Source organism: Dermacentor silvarum, chromosome 7 (assembly GCF_013339745.2).
Source record: "Dermacentor silvarum isolate Dsil-2018 chromosome 7, BIME_Dsil_1.4, whole genome shotgun sequence".
Taxonomy (NCBI): Eukaryota; Metazoa; Arthropoda; class Arachnida; order Ixodida; family Ixodidae; genus Dermacentor; species Dermacentor silvarum.
The window spans coordinates 145204829-145222634 of NC_051160.1; positions in this window are offsets into that span (position 1 = coordinate 145204829).

Below are 17806 nucleotides of genomic sequence, written 5' to 3' on the forward strand. Positions count from 1 at the left end.
TTCCTCAGCCTTCACTTTTAGTGTGGTTACCACCCAGGACATGCCTTCTTACATATTGTTTAGAACACCCAAGTTTGATGTATAATATTACTGCGCTAAAAAGCATGACAATTAAGTGTCTTCAATGCAGAGTTCATCAAAAGAGAGAGAACAACTTACTGGTGTCAACTGCTGTAGCTGCTACAGCACCTGGCTGTTGGGAAAATTTTGCTATTAAATATTCACAAAAAAGAGCTGAAAGACTATGATGTTGCCAGGGGAAGGCTAAGGAGCAGCTTGAATACAGAGATACTTTAGAATTTACCATGTGAAATTGTACGTAAAAGTTAAGTACAGTAGCAGTTACAGAAGCTCACTCCAGTAAGTCGTTCCCTTTCATTCTTTTGACGACTCCAAAGAATCGGATGCCGAGATATGACGTTCCTTTTTAATGCAGCGGCATTATACAGACCACACTATGCCTTTGACGATGTAAATGTAAAGGTTTGTCTTCAGCTGGAAAGGACTTGTATGGATCAACTGACACATTTTACACTTTGGTGTTTAAAGCACCTGGAACTGCATGATCTACCTTGTGTATGTATGAAAATTTAACTGGAAGTTTTCACCATCCTTTGAGTTAACACTGGTAAAAAGTGCTTAAAGTAGAATTGCTCACGTCGGGGGATGGCCTGTGCGATAAAGTTGTTAGGTGTCACTTCAATGCAGATCTGTTGGGCCCGTGAATAGACATAGAAAAAGCACTTGTTGAGGCCAAGAACATATAGTGATGTCTGCACTTGCGTGTAGTACTTGTGCGATGACTTCAGTTCTACACGCCGATTCCGGAACACCAAATATAAAACATTTGACGCGGCTGCGTTGCTGTCAACAATTGCTTTGTCCTTGCACAAATAGGGACACTTCACTTCCAGTACTGACAATCTCGAGCCGTGCAAACCTACTGTGTCTGGTGTGCAACAAAGCCATGGCTGCTCCAGCATTATATGAAGCCCACATTTTCTAATTTCAGCCCCCGTTCTCTTCGCAAAACAAGAAATGGCTTCGTCTTCAAGGGCTATTCCGCAAGCTGTCGCTTGTGAGTAAAATGATTTGGCAGAAAGGAAGCTTTCCGCCAGTAAATTAGGTGCTTTCCTGGAACGCAAAATGTCGTGAGGCCGGCTACTTGCTGATATGCGGCTGGCTCTCATTCTTTTCCAGTGCACCATGTCTCGACCTGCGTCCCGTGTTTTCTTTTCTGTGTCTGCTATTTCTTCGGCAGTCATCACAATGTTTGGCATGTAACAGTACATCTCGTCTGTGTTGTGCTGCGTGCCATTTCCACGATGCAGTTCCGAAAAACGGAAATGCCCCTTTACAATCTGTTCCTCATGTACCAGAACTTCATGTTCAGCATGTTTAGGAATTGTCACTGATAGCTCATGTTTTATGGCTGTTACAAGCGAGCTGTTGTGGTCCCACAAACCATCAAGTAACTGTTCAGCTAACACAATTGCATCCTGACTAGGGGCCACATCTGGCGGCAGTTGCACAACACCTTCCACTGCTTTGCTGAGGAAGCCATCCAAACACGATCCCTTCTTGTACGTTCCAAGTGCGCGCACTGAAGGCTTGCCCCACAGCCTTGGCCCAGTTGTGCATGATCTGTTTTCTTCGTTTTTGATGTAATGGACGACGGCAGCAATGTGCTTGCACCGTCCGCCTTTACCTGCCTTGCAGGTGCAGAGTGCATCTTGCAGCAAAATGTCAGGTACTGATGCCTGCCAAGAAAGCAAAACTTTTTTAGGGTAACCAAGGCAGTTGTATTATGATTTCCTTCCACATGCTAGCTGTTTTGTAAGACTACCATCGCACTTATCCCGAACACAACTTAAGCTTAATTTGAGTACTGCTATCAGATTTCTGGTAATAGTTGCACACCTATGCTTTTTCGCCCTCCCATCTATTTTATAATCTACAATGGTTCGAATAATGACACACTAAACTCGACATTTGCTCGGCTTAATAAGATGATGGGCGTACATGCCCCCCCCCCCCTGCCCTAAAATAAATTTAAGAACAACATTAAAAGCATACAGCGCATATGTGACCTATGCAAGAAAAAAATAGTTGTGGTGCAAGTTAAGCGTAAGACGATAAAATTGTTATCACGGATGGCTGAGAAAATGCTCGCCCGCAAAACACTGCTACGGTGCCCTCGGTGTAATGTAGCAAAACCTACACAGGCAAATGGAGCTCTAAAACAACAAGAGACATTGCAGGCCTACGTAAGATGCATCTATGACGAAATTCTGGGTACCGACTGGACGAAGGAATCCAGTACCTATGCAAAGTGTATTAATTATTGCTACGTGCATCACGACGACGGAACAAATCCCGGCCTTGCTACCAGCGCCGGTTTTGCTGCCAGGCCGGCTGCTCCGCCTTAGAAATATATCGTGTGTGTTCTCTCCTCCATAACATTAACAGAAAAAAATACTCATACTACAGCTTTGTACGTTTTGAAGCATGTCACTAAGAGAATTTCAAGTCGCGAAAACTTCGTGCGGATAGGGCAGTTCGACGAGCGCAGCAGAATTGCAATGACGGTGCAACGCTAACTCGCCCCCTTTATTCACCCGTACGTTTGGCGATTTCCTAGACGAGGGTACGCATCTCCATCAACAATTTTGCAATTGCTCTTATTGAAGCGACTTCTATGGCACTTATTCGGCGATGTCACGTGTAATCAGCGGTAGCAATATCGCTACAATATGTACCGGCATCGCTCCGTGCGGAGTTATTCGAGATAGTCTGCCCAAACGACGTGTTTAAATTATTAAGGCACAGAAACAGCAATGTGGCAAGGATAGAATTTTAAAAACAACGAAAAGCGACTGAAACATCGCATTAGTCAACAAAACAAAGCGGCTACTTACCACGAGCTCGACTTCGTAACTGGGCTTTGTTACGCTGGTCTGCGGGACGCACTTGGCACGTATGCGGACTGGATTGTCCCAAATTCCTTTAACGTCATGCACATGTCTACTTTCATAGAGGTCCGCGCCTTTCCTGCAGCTGTCACCGAAGAAGTAGCTGTCTTGCACCCGAACGAAGGGGAAATCGCAACCGCGAACTTCAGCCACCCCTGCTTGCAAAGCGCTGTCGGCTGCTACGGTCTCCCGTGTAGTCGACGGCGCCCGCTAGGTGGCCATCAGTGGCGCCTCTATAGGCGGCGCACGACGCGTGTAGAAGGTGCCTCTCAATCCTGTTCATCACTACTTCAAATGAAAGTAGCTTTGCTGTTCTGCACACTGTACAGTTGAGTATACAATTATTTCGCTGCATTTACTATGTCATCATGATTGCTGTTGATATTACCCTGCTTATCTTTCAGTGCATACACCTTGCCTTGTCCTATGCCTAGTTTTCTTCTCACTAATTTCATGCTGTGTCCATATTTTACTGCTTCATCAATCTTTTCCACGTTATAATTTCGGGTATCCCTTACTTTTTGTTGATCAGTTTCGACAGTTCAGCGAATTCTATCTCACCTCTCGATTTTCACACTTTCATGCTTTGCCGTTTCTTTATTAGGTCCTTTGTTTCTTGGGAGAGCTTACCTACTGTTTGCCTTGGTGCCTTACCTCCCACTTCAATTGCTGCTTCTGAGATCAACATAGTTCCGGTTTCATTCATTACCTCAATGTTGTCTTTATCTTCTTTTTTATAAAGCTGCATATTTGTGTGCGACCACCAGCCTGAATTGGTCTGCTTTTATCCTTATTGCCTCTAGGTTGGCCTGTTTCCTCTTGACTCATTTCACTCTTTCTCTCTTCAAATTGAGTGAAATCCTAGACCTCACTAACCTTTATGGTCACTGCACTTTACCTTACCTAACACTTCTACATCCTGCATTATGCTTGGATCGGCAGAGAGTATGAAATCTATTTCATTCCTTGTTTCTCCATTAGGGCTTTTCCAGGTCCACTTCCTGTTGCTGTGCTTCCTGAGGAAGGTATTCATTATGTGGAGCATATTCCTTTCCGCGAATTCTACTAACATCTCTCCTCTTACATTCCTAGAATCGATGCCGTAGTTGCCAATTGCTTGCTCACCAACCTGCTTTTGCCCCATTTTTGCATTGAAGTCGCCCACGACTACGGTATACCGAGATTGCACCTTTCTCATTGCTAATTTAACATATTCATAAAACTGTTCTATTTCTTCATCATCGTGACTAGAGGTTGGGGCGTAGGCTCGTACTACCTTAATTTTGTACCTCCTATTCAGCTTTATTACGACGACTGCTACCCTCTCATTAATGCTGTATAATTCATCAATGTTGCCCGCTATGTTGTTATGGACTTGAAATCCTACCCTGGATTCTCTCTTATCTGGAAGACCTCTGTAGCAGAGGACGTGGCCGTTAGTCAGCACTGTGCAAGCCTCAGCAGTTCTTCTAACCTCACTAAGGCCAACAGCATCTCAGGCAATGCCTGATAATTCTCCAAATAGCCTCACTATCTCACAAATAGCCAAGCTAGCCTCACTCGAGAGGGTGCGTATGTTGAGCGTTGCCAGGTTCAGTTTCCATTGGCGACCTGTCCGGACCCAGAGATTCTTAACACCCTCTGCCGCGTAGCAGGTCTGACCGCCGCCTTGGTCTGGTGCTCCGCATCCGTTGGGGACTGAGGGCCATGGGTTAATTATAGGAGTCATGAGGGAGGTAGTGGCCGAATACTGCACCAGGGAGGCCAATTCCTGCTCTGGTGAGGGAGGGACTTTGATGAAGCTTAGTGGGCCTTCCTAGTTTGGTTGCACCTGAACTAGTATAGCCCCACTAGCTCTCGGCAATATATTATTTTTCACGCTGGTGTCAGGCGCCATTCCATGCCTAAAGATGTAGTGGACTGGAGTAGGATTAGAACTTACGACCTTCAGATTTGAAGCCGGGTATTCTACCTCTGCTCCACGCCACCACCTACAAAACAATGATATTATTGGACAAAAACTCGACCTCGAGGCAGTTGCCATAGAACACATACATCGATTGGGATATGCACAGCCGAACAAGACTAGGCCAGTTACTTTTAAACTACTGGACTCCAGGAAGAAATACTATAATAAAGAATGGATACAAATTGAAGAACACTGACCCGTCCATTCACGAAGATTTTGCGCGGAAAATTGGGGAAGTCAGGAAAAAGCTTTGGCACAGTGCAAAACAAAACCGACAAAAACACGAGAAGGTATCACTTGCTTTTGACAAACTAGATAATAATGGCTATGCCTTCGTTCAGAACGATGAGAAAAATGAGAAAGTGCTTCTCCCCTCCCCCCCCCCCAAAAAAAAAAGGATGACACGACAAGCGACCTTTCACTCGCCGAAACGCGCAGTCACAGAAATAATGGTTTTACATATGTAGCGAATGCCTTCCGCATGCCGCTATAACTGTCGCGCGTTTAAATGGATAGTTTATAGCGCCACTCTGTGCCACCATGTTATGTACCTGACAGGCAAGTCTGTTGGGCACATGCCTCCTCCTGTCTCGTGAGAGAATAAAAAGTTTAGTCTTTGGAACTCATCGCTCACGGTATCATTGCTCGTCGCCCGTGCTAGCAACCAACAACGGTGACCCATCATGAACACGCACAGCGACACCGACGCGCATGCTGTGTCTGCAGTCGAATTGAAGCTGCCCTCCTTTTTGCCCACTGACCCCGAGCTCTGGTTAATTCAAGTAGAGGCACGATTCGCCCCCAGGCGCATCACAGCCGACCTGACGGGCTACCATCACATCGGGAGAGAGAGAGAATTAACTTTATTAAAGGTCCTGAAGGGGCCTGGGCACCTCTTACGAGGGCCGGCCTGGTGGCACCGCCCATGTGGGGACTGGGAGTCTGAGCTCGCCAGCCACCTGTTGGGCCTTCTAGACGGCCTGGTGTTGAAAGGCCCTGTCGGGGCTCCTGAGGTGGTTGATACAGTCGTCCTAGGTGGCAGGAGACCCGAAGCTAGCGTTCAGCGCGGGACACTTCCACAGCATGTGATTTAAGTCGCACTTTGGATTTTGGCATTTAGGGCATTCTGGCCTTACATCTGGTGGGTATTTGCTGCATACATAGGGGTTGGGGTAACTGTGCGTTCGCAGCAGTATAAGCTTTAATTGTTCCGATTTATTTATCACATCGTGAGTAGCTTGCCGGCAGCTACAGCCAGCGAGGTCCGCGATTTGCTTCTAGCCCCACCTGCGGAGAACACCTACCAAACTTTGAAGCACACACTCATTCGACGCCTCATACCATCTGAACCTGAACGGTTACGGCAGCTCCTGAACGACACGGACCTTGGTGACCGCACACCATCTGAACTACTGCACCAAATGCAGCGTCTTGTGGGAAGCGTTACAGGTCTCCACAGCACGCTGCTGCGCGAAATATTTATTCAGCTTCTCCCCAACAACGTGCGCGTGGCGCTTACTACGGTGGCTGAAAAGGATCTCGGCAAGTTGGCCGCCATCACTAACGCCGTCATGTTAGTGGCAATCCCCTCCATCGCTAACGTGCAAGTGGGGAGTGCTCGGCCCCCTCTTCAAACGAATTACTCGAGCTTCGCGAAGAGATCGCGCACCTCACCGACACAGTGGCAGCTTTGCAGGCACGCACCTCGCGCCCTCTGAAGCAGCGCATTGCACCGCCCCAGCAGCCTAGACTGCGTTGGTCCTAGACGGGCAATGTTGGTCCTAGACAGGAAACATGGCGATGCTGCGCGCAAATGCGTGGCACCCTGTGACTATCCGGGAAACGTCAGAGGCCAGCATTCAGGGCGACCAATGCTGCAATATCGACGAAAAGTTGCCCCTCAGTGTTCATCACCAAACGTAGTTGTGGTGTCCGTTTCCTTGTAGACACAGGCGAGGAGGTGAGCGTTATCCCTACGTCTCCACCTGACCGTATAAGCGCCCGAGCTCATCTCCATTACAAGCAGTCAACACAACGATCGCTACTTATATACATCGCTCGTTGTCTCTTAACCTAGAACTAAAAAGAACATTGCGTTGGGTTTTTGTACTTGCCAATGTAAAATTTTCAATCCTCAGGGTCGATTTCCTCCGTCACGTTGGTCTTTTCGTAGACGTGCGCAACCAACGCCTATATGATCGTGTATCGCAGCAACAGTTCAAGGGAAGTCCTCAAAACACCCTCCGTTAAGCCCTACCTTGGACGGACGAGCCGGAACATCTCGCTTTGTGGCTATACTGAACGACTTTCCGCAACTTATGCGCAAAGCAAAGGCGGCCACTGCGGCTCAGCTTGACGTGCTCCATAAAACTACGACTGGTCCCCCGTCAATGCCAGACCGCGTCGCATGTGCCTTGAGAAGCTCCGTTTGGCTCGCCAAACGTTTGATCATATGCTCGAACTTGGTATCATCAGGACCTCGTCAAGCCCTTGGGCTTCTCCGCTTCACGTCGTACCAAACCCAGCATCAGATGACTGGCGACCATGTTGAGATTATCGGGCACTGAGTCGAGCGATTACACCGGACCGTTACCCTGTGCCACACATCCATGATATTACAACATTTTGTTAAGTAGTTGAATATGTGTCGATTTCTCAGGTTACTTGTGACCGCCTCTTTGAATAACCCAGCTCAAGGAGAAGAATTATGCTACCTGCCACCAGGCGACTTTTAAAAATTCCGTAAAACCTAAAAATGAACACCATGTACATATTCAAAAGAAAATATCGCAGTTTTGCCCGAAATGTGAAACCTCAATTGCGATAGCAATATAGTAGACATCCTTACGAAGTAAGGATAGTAGTTTTATCGGCTGCATAAACTTGTAAACATTCGCTTACTAACTGTAATACCAAGCATGGCGTCAGCGCGAACAGGCAAATATGAAAGCGTCAGACTAGATGACCGCGGACGCTCGCTGTCAAAACGCTGTTGTTAGGAATCGCAGCAGCAGCAGTTAACAAAGTGACCTTCTTGCTGTCTGTCGCTTTAACGCAAACTGAGCGGCGAGAACACAGCACGCACAAAGGTATCAGTCGTCAGTGCAACTAGACTCTGCCCCCCACACAGATCGCTTTCAAGATAGAGTGCGCGCGACCACGCAATACACAGTTACTGTCTGAGTACAATGCTGGCTCCCCTCCCTACCCTCCCTCTGGTGCCTCATGTGCGACGCAAGACGGCGCACTTATTCCTCCCCGCTTTCCTCCCTTGCGCGCGCAAGATTGAGCTGCGATCGTCGGCTCCTCTCGCACGCTTTCATTCGCGTATACACCATGCGGTGCGCGGCGACGGTGTTATCGGCTTTCGACTTTATACGGAACATCACGGCGACGCCAACTGTGACGGCGACCCGACGGCAAAATTGCGAGAGGGAGTGTCCATATAATTACTATCGAAATAAAAACTGACAAATGTTTTTAAATACTTCCCTAACGTTTCTACCAGGGCTGGATAAAGATACTTTGCAATTGTACCAAGATACGACAGAACAAGTGTTTGAGGTACATATACAAGACTACCACAGTTATTGTATCCGATACGATACTTTCCATTTGTATAATAAATTACTTCAATGCATTCGCAAATTTCTTATTACGGACCTATATAATATAGCAGGAAATGCGTACGCACAAAATATTTGCTTGGAAATTTCTTAACTCCGACCAACCTTGCTCGATTTGCATGAAATGTCTGTTAGTATCTCAAGATTTTTTTGCCTTTCTTGCTAAAAGTATAATAACTTTCATTTCGAAACTATTTGGGTTGCTTTAGCTGCTAAACATGAAGTCTCTTTATATGTGGTTTGAAGTAATCAGCAATTCAGGCCCGCTGGTCACGACTATAAAGACGAGCCCCTCTGCTAGAAGGTTAGTACAGCACTTGGTGACGTTCGTCGCTTCTTTTTCTGAGTCGCGGATCTGGCGTTATTTGCATGACTGGTCCTAAAAAGGTAGCGTTAACAAAATCGTTAGAACGCACTTGCACCGATCCTAAATGTAATAAGGTCGGCACAAGGTTGTTTTTTTGAGCCCAAGTTGACAATTTTAATACTTTATTTCTTGGCATTGTTTGCCTAATTTTGTCACATTTAGTGTCCAAAAAATTGCCTTCTCATATATGGAGCGCGTTGACTATAAAAATCGAGCTGATCAAACTTCCATAGCATATGAACTACCGCTGAGCACTATTGCCACTATTGTAGCTTATTCATATTTCGCAGCATTCTTATCATGAAACCGTCTGGTCGGGATGAAACATGAAGCAACAAAACGACAGACACCGACCAAAAGAAAAGCTAAAAAAGGTAAAAAAGGTAAAAAATAAAAAGCTAAAAAAATTAAAGCTGAAAAACAATGAAAAAATTGCTAAGAAAGTTTTAAAAAATAAAAGCTGACTTTTTTAGCTTTTCTTTTGGTTGGTGTCTGTCGTTTTGTTGCTTGACATTCTTATCATGTAACGTAGTCGAAAAAATTGCTTTTGGTAGCTGCGAGCAACAATAACGTAAGCAAAATAGCGCCGCTTTATGCGCAAGTCTGCCGAAAGCAGCGCCATCCATGCTTTGGTTCAGAATAGTCAAGCTTACACACGCGAGATCCTTCAAATCGCTGATGTGTGAAAGCTACTAGACGCAAGACAACGCCATTGTTGCATTCTTAGACTTCGTAACAAAGCACCACGCAAGAGAAACTTCGATAGCGACACTGTAGGGGCATTTGCACGAAAGACGCCGCACGCTTTGGAGTACGCAGCACAGTACGGTGGCTGCGCGCAAGTATCATGGCACCGACGGAGATAAAAACAAAAACAAAACAAAAAATCAAGAAAACAAAAGGTGGGCTTCTCTCATACGTTCGCGCACTTTTTTGTCGAGAAGTGTAGAGACGCAACCGTACCTTCAGACAAAGGTCGGTCCCTCTGCCGAAAGTTTAGTAAACCACTTGATAACGTTCGTCGCTGACTTTTCTAAATTTGTATCGTAGGACCTGGCGTCAAACGCACCCCTTTGTTTGAATCGCTATAGGTGAATCGCTATAGCTCTTTGATAGTGGTAGGTTTTGGGAACGCAGTAACAGCACGTAGCTTCTCGGGATCCAAGCGAACGCCCTCCTTTGACACGACATGGCCTAAAATTGTGAGCTGACGAACAGCAAATCGACATTTCTTCAGGAGTTGGTCAAGCAAGTGAGTACGTACTGGAGGCGGAGCAGGTGCGTTGCGAAATCAGGGGCGAACACCACAATGTCGTCAAGATAGCAAAGACAAATTTTCCATTTGAGGCCACGCAGAACATTATCCATCATTCTTTCGAACGTAGCAGGTGCGTTGCAAAGTCCGAAAGGCATGACGGTGAATTCATACAAGCCGTCTGGTGTAACAAAGGCAGTTTTCGGGCGATCGACCTCTGCCATCGGAACCTGCCAGTAGCCTGACCGCAAATCCAGCGAAGAAAAGAACTCGGCTCCCTGCAAACAGTCCAGAGCATCATCGATTCGTGGTAATGGGTAGACGTCCTCCAGTGTGATCTTGTTCAACCGTCGAAAATCAACACAGAAGCGGATGGAACCGTATTTCTTCGTGACGAGTACCACAGGAGAGGCCCATGGGCTCTGTGAAGTTTGAATGACGCCCCGACGAAGCATGTCATCGACCTGTTCTGCAATGACGCGACGTTCCGTAGCAGACACGCGATATGGTCTTTCTCGCAGCGGTGAGTGAGAGCCAGTGTCGATGTGATGCTCGACTGTCGATGCACGGCCAAGAGATGTTTGCGCAACGTCGAAAGAACGGTGGAAGTGCTGAAGGAGTGCGAGCAGTTGAGATCGCTGCGAATGTGTCAGATCGTCGGCGATGAAAGGGCTGAACACATCTGTCCATGCTGAGTCGGCTACGGAGAGGGCACTCAGCGCATGAACGGCAGTAGAAGGCATTTCGTCGAGGACGGAGACAATTCGGGTTGAATCAACCGACTCGACGTAACCAAGGCATTCGCGGCGGAGCAGTGATAGCGGCGACGAAAGATGATTGTAAATGGGCATCGTGCTGACACCGGCGGCGAGGTCAAGAGCTGCAAAGGGCAAAGGAAGCGCTTTTCGGGTAACAAAGTGATGAGAGGGCATGAATAAGACCGTCCCGTCGGATATAGCACTACACGAGACCGGTACGAATGCTGAAGAGCACGGGGGAATACAGGTGTCTTCTTGCACGAGAAGTTTAGCGGCAGGATGAGCATCGACCGAGGCCAGGTCACCAAGGTGGGAAAGTTCAATCTCAGCCCGAGTGCAATTTATGATGGCATTGTGGCGTGAGAGAAAATCCCATCCTAGAATAACGGCGTGGGAGCACGATGAAAGAACTATGAACTCAATCGTGTATAAAACGTCCTGTATGGTTACACGGGCTGTACAAGCAGCGGTAGGGCGAATGGGTTGAGCACTTGCCGTTCGAAGCGACAATCCAGACTGAGACGTCGTCACTAGCGATTCACCTATATATATATATAGATATATATACATATATATATAATCGCATCATAAGAAGTCAACAAAGGCACCAATGACCACATAATGGAAATTACTTGTATTTACTAATTAATTGAATTAAAGAAACGATAATTTTGTGGAAATGAACATGGATGAAAAAAACTCTGGCCGCAGTTGGGGAACGATCCCACGTCATCGCATTACGCGTGCGATGCTCGTACCATGAAGCTACCGCAGGGCCGTTTTCCCATTTACATTCTGGGGTATTTACAACTTTGCATGCTTGTACAACGAACCCTGGGAACTAGCCCTGGAAGATATATATATATATATATATATATATAGGAAAGTCAGAAGCACAACTTCGCGGTTATCTTAGGTTTAATATTTTCCCAACAGTTTCGGTCGGTGGACCGACCTTTTTCAGTCCCTTGAAAAAGGTCGGTCCACCGACCGAAACTGTTGGGAAAATATTAAACCTAAGACAACCGCGAAGTTGTGCTTCTGACTTTCCTAAATACGCTTGGCCCATTGAAAAATCCAGTTACTACTATATATATATATATATATATATATATATATACATAGTTTGTATAGTACGAATAGAGAAACCTGAAGAAACTTACCTGATCTGAAGACCCGGCCTTATTAGGCCGTTTACTGTGCCGCTTGTTATATTGAAGGTCACATTTGGCGGACTGGCGAAAAGGCATGTGCGGGTGGTATACGGAGGATGGGTGGCAGCTTTCATTTTTGCCATCAAAAGATTCATCAGTTGCAGAGATTTTGAGAGGTCTCTCGACAGATTCACCCTACCTGCGAGTGAGATGCGGTTTTCCTGTTTCAGTGCCTACACAGACAGCGTGAGTGCAAAATATGAACGTTTTATACCTAGTGTCACGTAGACAGGACAACCATTTATACTGCACGCTTACAGCTATTCCGCTCCCTCCTACACGCTGAACTTTACCGGTTTCAACTTCGGCTGACATGAAATGCCTACAATTTTCTTTATGGAAAACTTGGCGCAACAAAGAAGATGACCTTAAACTTATGTGCGCGATATTTGGTACTTGATATTTAAGAAAATAGTTCATCAAGAACCAGCCCATTGAAATAAAAACGTTAGCACCAACATACTCATATTGTCACGCGGTTGGACGACAAGGCGAACAAGGTGACAAAGTGGTTTTGTTCTGGCTCAAAACCGTTCAGTCAGATCCTCTGCTTTCTCGTCTTCTTCTTGTGTTTTCTCCCCAAAACACTAGGTGGCATTAGTCCCCCCTTTCTGAAAGCATCGACTCGATGCCACACGGCACAAGAGCTACTGTGTGAAGTACGGCTTAAGCCGTACGACATGCACAATTTCGGGCCGAAGCTGTCGACGCGAAGACAAGGCGCCGTCCGGAAATGCCTCGTACGTAACGTCACTGACACGTTTCAGAACCTTGTACGGTCCAAAATAGCGGCTTAAAAGTTTTTCCGACAAGCCGGGACGTCGAACAGGGGTCCACACCCAGACTTGGTCGCCGGGGCGGTAGGCTACGTTTCGACGGCGGAGGTTGTAACGTCGCGCATCGGCACCTTGTTGGTAACTGATGTTTACGCGAGCCAGTTGGCGGGCTTCTTCGGCGTACTGAGTGTAGTGCTCGGCGTCTGGAGCAATGTCATCGGTTGTGTCGCACGGAAGCATAGCGTCGAGCATGGTTTGCACGTTGCGTCCGTAAACAAGACGGAAAGGTGAAAATCGCGTTAGTTTCCTGTATTGCCGTATTGTAGGCAAACGTGATGTACGGAAGAATCTCGTCCCAAGTTTTATGCTGCACGTCCACAGACATTGACAGCATGTCTGCAATGGTTTTGTTTAACCTCTCCGTCAGTCCATTCGTTTGTGGATGGTAGGCTCTTGTTTTCTGATGACTCGTGCAGCTCAGTCTGAAAATGTCCTCCATCATGCGTGCTGCAAAGGATGTGCCCCTGTCCCTGATCACACACGACGGGGCGCCATGCCGCAGGACGATGTGGTGTACGCAAAACTTTGCGACTTCGGAAGCCGTGCCGCGGGACAGTGCTTTTGTCTCTGCGTAACGAGTGATGTAATCCGTTTCAACGATAATCCATTTGTTTCCAGCGGAGGACAAAGGGAAAGGTCCTAGAAGGTCCATTCCCACGAGGTCGAACGGGGTCCTAGGTGGTGAAATTGGTTGGAGTAGGCCCGCAGGCTTCACAGGTGGTGTCTTGCGGCACTGACACTCGTGGCAGCCTTCACATAGCGGTGTACGCTAGACGAAAGTCGTGGCCAGTAGTACTGCTGGCGCACCCGCGCGAGAGTCCGCGAATAGCCCAAGTGTCCTGACGTGGGTTCGTCGTGGCATGCAAAGAGGATGTCGTCACGCATGTCAGTAGGCACAACAAGGAGAAAGGCTTTGTCACTGCCACGGGCATTTTTCTTATACAGGGTTTTCTTATCCATCTGAGAGAGAAGGTGGATAACTCCCGAGCAATATGCCGAGGAAGTTGAGATCCTCGGCCTTCCAGGTAGTCGATAACAGGCTGTAATTCTTTGTCTGCTCGCTGCCCTGGACATGAAGTCAGCATCAGAAATGGCCCCGAGGAAACCATCGTCATCCTCAGAGCTCAGAGCAGGGTGTCCCACAGGTGCGCGGGAAAGCGCATCGGCGTCTTCGTGTTTGCGCCCGGACCTGTAGACAATAGTGATGTCAAACTCCTGCAAGCGCAAACTCCACCGAGCAAGAAGGCCAGACGGATCTCTGAGATTTGCCAGCCAGCAGAGCGAGTGATGATCAGTCACCACCTTGAAGGGACGGCCGTAAAGGTAAGGCCGGAATTTTATCGTTGCCCACACGACTGCCAGGCATTCTTTCTCTGAAGTAGAGTAGTTGGCCTCGGCTCGAGAGAGAGTACGACTGGCGTAAGCTATGACGTGCTCAACACGACCATGTTTTTTACAAGGACTGCCCTTAGTCCGACGTTGCTAGTATCTGTGTGGACCTCTGTATCTGCCTCCTCATCAAAATGGGCAAGTACATGTGCTCTCTGCATGCGCTGTCGTAGCTCTGCGAAAGCTGTCTTTTGCTCTGTGGTCCAGGCAAAAGGTACATCGTCTCGGGTGAGTCGCGTGGGTGGTTCGGCTATATTGGCGAAGTTGGCAATAAATCGACGATAGTAAGCGCACAGGCCAAGGAAACGTCGCACTGCTCTCTTGTCTGATGGTAGAGGAAAAGCGGCGACGGCTGCAGTTTTGTCCGGGTCGGGGCGAACTCCATCTGCACTCACTACATGTCCAAGGAATTTCAGCTCTTCATAGCCGAAATGACATTTTTGAGGTTTCAGCGTGAGTGCAGCTGAGGGAGTCGCTTCCAAGTACCATTCTTAGGCGCTTCAGGGTGTTCTTCGAAGGTGTCAGCGAATATGACTACATCATCGAGGTAGACAAGGCAGCTTTGCCATTTCAAGCCCGCGAGAACGGTATCCATCATCCTCTGGAAAGTGGCCGGAGCAGAGCAGAGGCCGAAAGGAAGAACTCGGAATTCATAAAGGCCGTCTGGGGTTACAAACGCTGTCTTTTCTCGGTCTCGCTCATCAACCTCAATCTGCCTATAGCCACTTTATAAATCAATGGAAGAAAAGTACTTCGCGTGCCGCAACCTGTCGAAAGAGTCATCGACCCGAGGGAGCGGGTGAACGTCTTTTTTTGTGATGCTGTTTAGCTTCCTGTAATCAACGCAGAAGCGTCGTGTTCCATCCTTCTTCACTAGAACCACTGGCGATGACCACGGGCTGCTGGATGGTTGAATGACTCCATCGGCGAGCATCTCCTTTACTTGCGTCTGAATCGCCTCGCGTTCTTTAGCCGAGAACACGGTAGGGATGTTGTCGGATAGGGCGCGCATCATCCTCGGTAATTATTCGGTGCTTGGTGAGGGGTGTTTGGCGGACTTTAGACGAAGAGGCGAAGCAAGACTGAAATTCCTTTAAAAGGTCATGAAGTGCAGCTTTCCTCTCGTCCGAGAGCTTCGAATTGACGTCGATGCGGTCAAGAAAATTGTCATCACCATTAATTTCCTCGGATGCGAAGTCACTCTGCGACGTCGGTGACAGGATCTGCATAGGCGACGGTAGCTGCCGCGGAAAAGATGTCGATGTTCGTAGTTGAAATTTGTGAGGAGTATTTGCGACCGCCCGTCACGAACACGAACCAGGCGTCGGGCAGCGCATACACCTTAAAGCAGCAAAAGAGAGACGTTGCTTTCGGCGACCGCGTCCCCGTCTCGGAGGCTCTCGCATGTGACTTCTACTGGAACAGTCGCTCGTTGCGGCAATGTCACGCTGTCGTCAGCAACACGCAGCGCAGGTTTACGGCAGCTATCGGCGTCTTGCTCTGTGGCACGTAGTGCCGAGAAGGTCACGCTGCGCTCACGAAGATTAAAAATTGCGCCGTACTCGGGAGGAAAGTCCATACCGAAAATGAGTTGACGTGAACACTCTTGGAGGACGAGGCAGGTGACTACAAACGTCGACGCACGTATTTTAACTCTTGCAGTACAGCGGCCCAGCGGAATAACAACGTGACCTCCAGCTGTGCGAATGCGCGTTCCATTCCAAGGAGTCATAACTTTCTTAAGAATCGTTGCCAATTTCCCGCTAATAATTGAATAATCGGCACCTGTGTCCACCAATGCGCTGACCTGTAGACCGTCTATCAGCACAGGTATGTCAAGCGAGACTCGGTCACCAAGTTCAGATGGGGTAACCGGCGATTCTTTGCTACTGCACTCATACGGGGATGTGAACGATGCGCTCACGAAGATTTATAATTGCGCCGTACTCGCGAAGAAAGTCCATACCGAGGATGAGGATGAGTCTTCCTCAAGCGTAGAACTTGGCGTTTTCAGCTAATCTGCGACATTCCGTACTGGCGTCGATGAGAGGTCTTCCGCACTTTGAGTTCCAGCGACCTCGCCCCCGAAGGCCGCTGCCTTCAGTTTTCCCGACGGGGGCTTGGCGAGCGGCCCTGTGCCGTCGCCCCGAAACGTGGACGAATGGGTGAGGGTCGCCTCGGAGATGGTGACTGCGATTGACGTCATGTGAAAGGTACCCGTTGCTGGGCCAGATACTCATCAATTTCCCTTGGCATCTGGCCAACCTGAGGATGAGGCGAGTTGATGGAGAAAACACGCAGCCCAAGTTGCCGATACGGACACTCGCGGTAGCCGTGACCGGCCTCACGGCAATGGTAGCAGAGGGGTCGTCTGTCTGACGTGCGCCAGAGATCAGACTTCCGCGGGGGTGCACGGCGACCGTCGACGTCCAAGCCAGCGTGCGCAGCTTGAATTGCGTCTGGCGGCGTCGTCTGAATTGAGACTGCGGGGAGAGAAACAGGCATGTAGTTTCGCAAGAAGTCCGCATACGTACGGGGCTGAAAATCTGCGAACATGGGGGCCGGTCCCGCATCAGTGGGCACCACGTTGGGCATCTGTGGGTATCGGTGGCTGTGCAGTGCTTGCTGAACCTTATCGCGGATTACACTGGCGATGGAGCCAACCATTGGCTGTCTCACTCCGTACAGCTTCTCCATTTCTTCGCGGACGACAGAGCGAACAATTTCGCGAACGCATTCGGTGCTACCGCTCCCGAAGGTGGCCAACAATTCGGGAGCTGACGTGGCATTCACCTGCCGGTCGAACCGGGCAGACCGCTGATGAAGAACTTTCTCCATCGTTACAGCTTCAGTGAGGAACTCGGCCACACTTTTTGGAGGGCTTCGCACCAGACCAGCAAAAAGTTGCTCCTTCACACCACGCATCAGGTGGCATAACTTTTTGTCCTCAGGCATAGCAGGATCCGCTCGTTTGAAAAGTCGAGTCATATCTTCGACGTACATGGTGACGGACTCATTCGGCATCTGAACGCGGGATTGTAGTTCACGCTCAGCGCGTTCGCGGTGGTCGGTGTTCCTGTAGCACTCCAGAAGGTGATGGCGGAATTCACGCCAGGATGTTAACGTCTTCCCTATTTTGGAACCACGTGCGGGCGGCGTCCTTTAAGCTGAAGTAGACGCGCCGGAGTTTTGGGGCATCATCCCAGCAGTTGGTCGCAGCGACGCGTTCAAACTCACTCAGCCAGTCATCCACGTCCTCATATATATCTCCATGAAAGGCAGGGGGCGGCAGCGGGTTCTGAAGGGTACAATATGTCGGAGGAAGAGGCGTCGGAACTTCCGTGGTGATTTGAGACGACGTCATAGCAGGCTGTTCTGGTGTCTCTGGTGGTAAGCCTCGTTGTCGACGGCTTGCTCTGT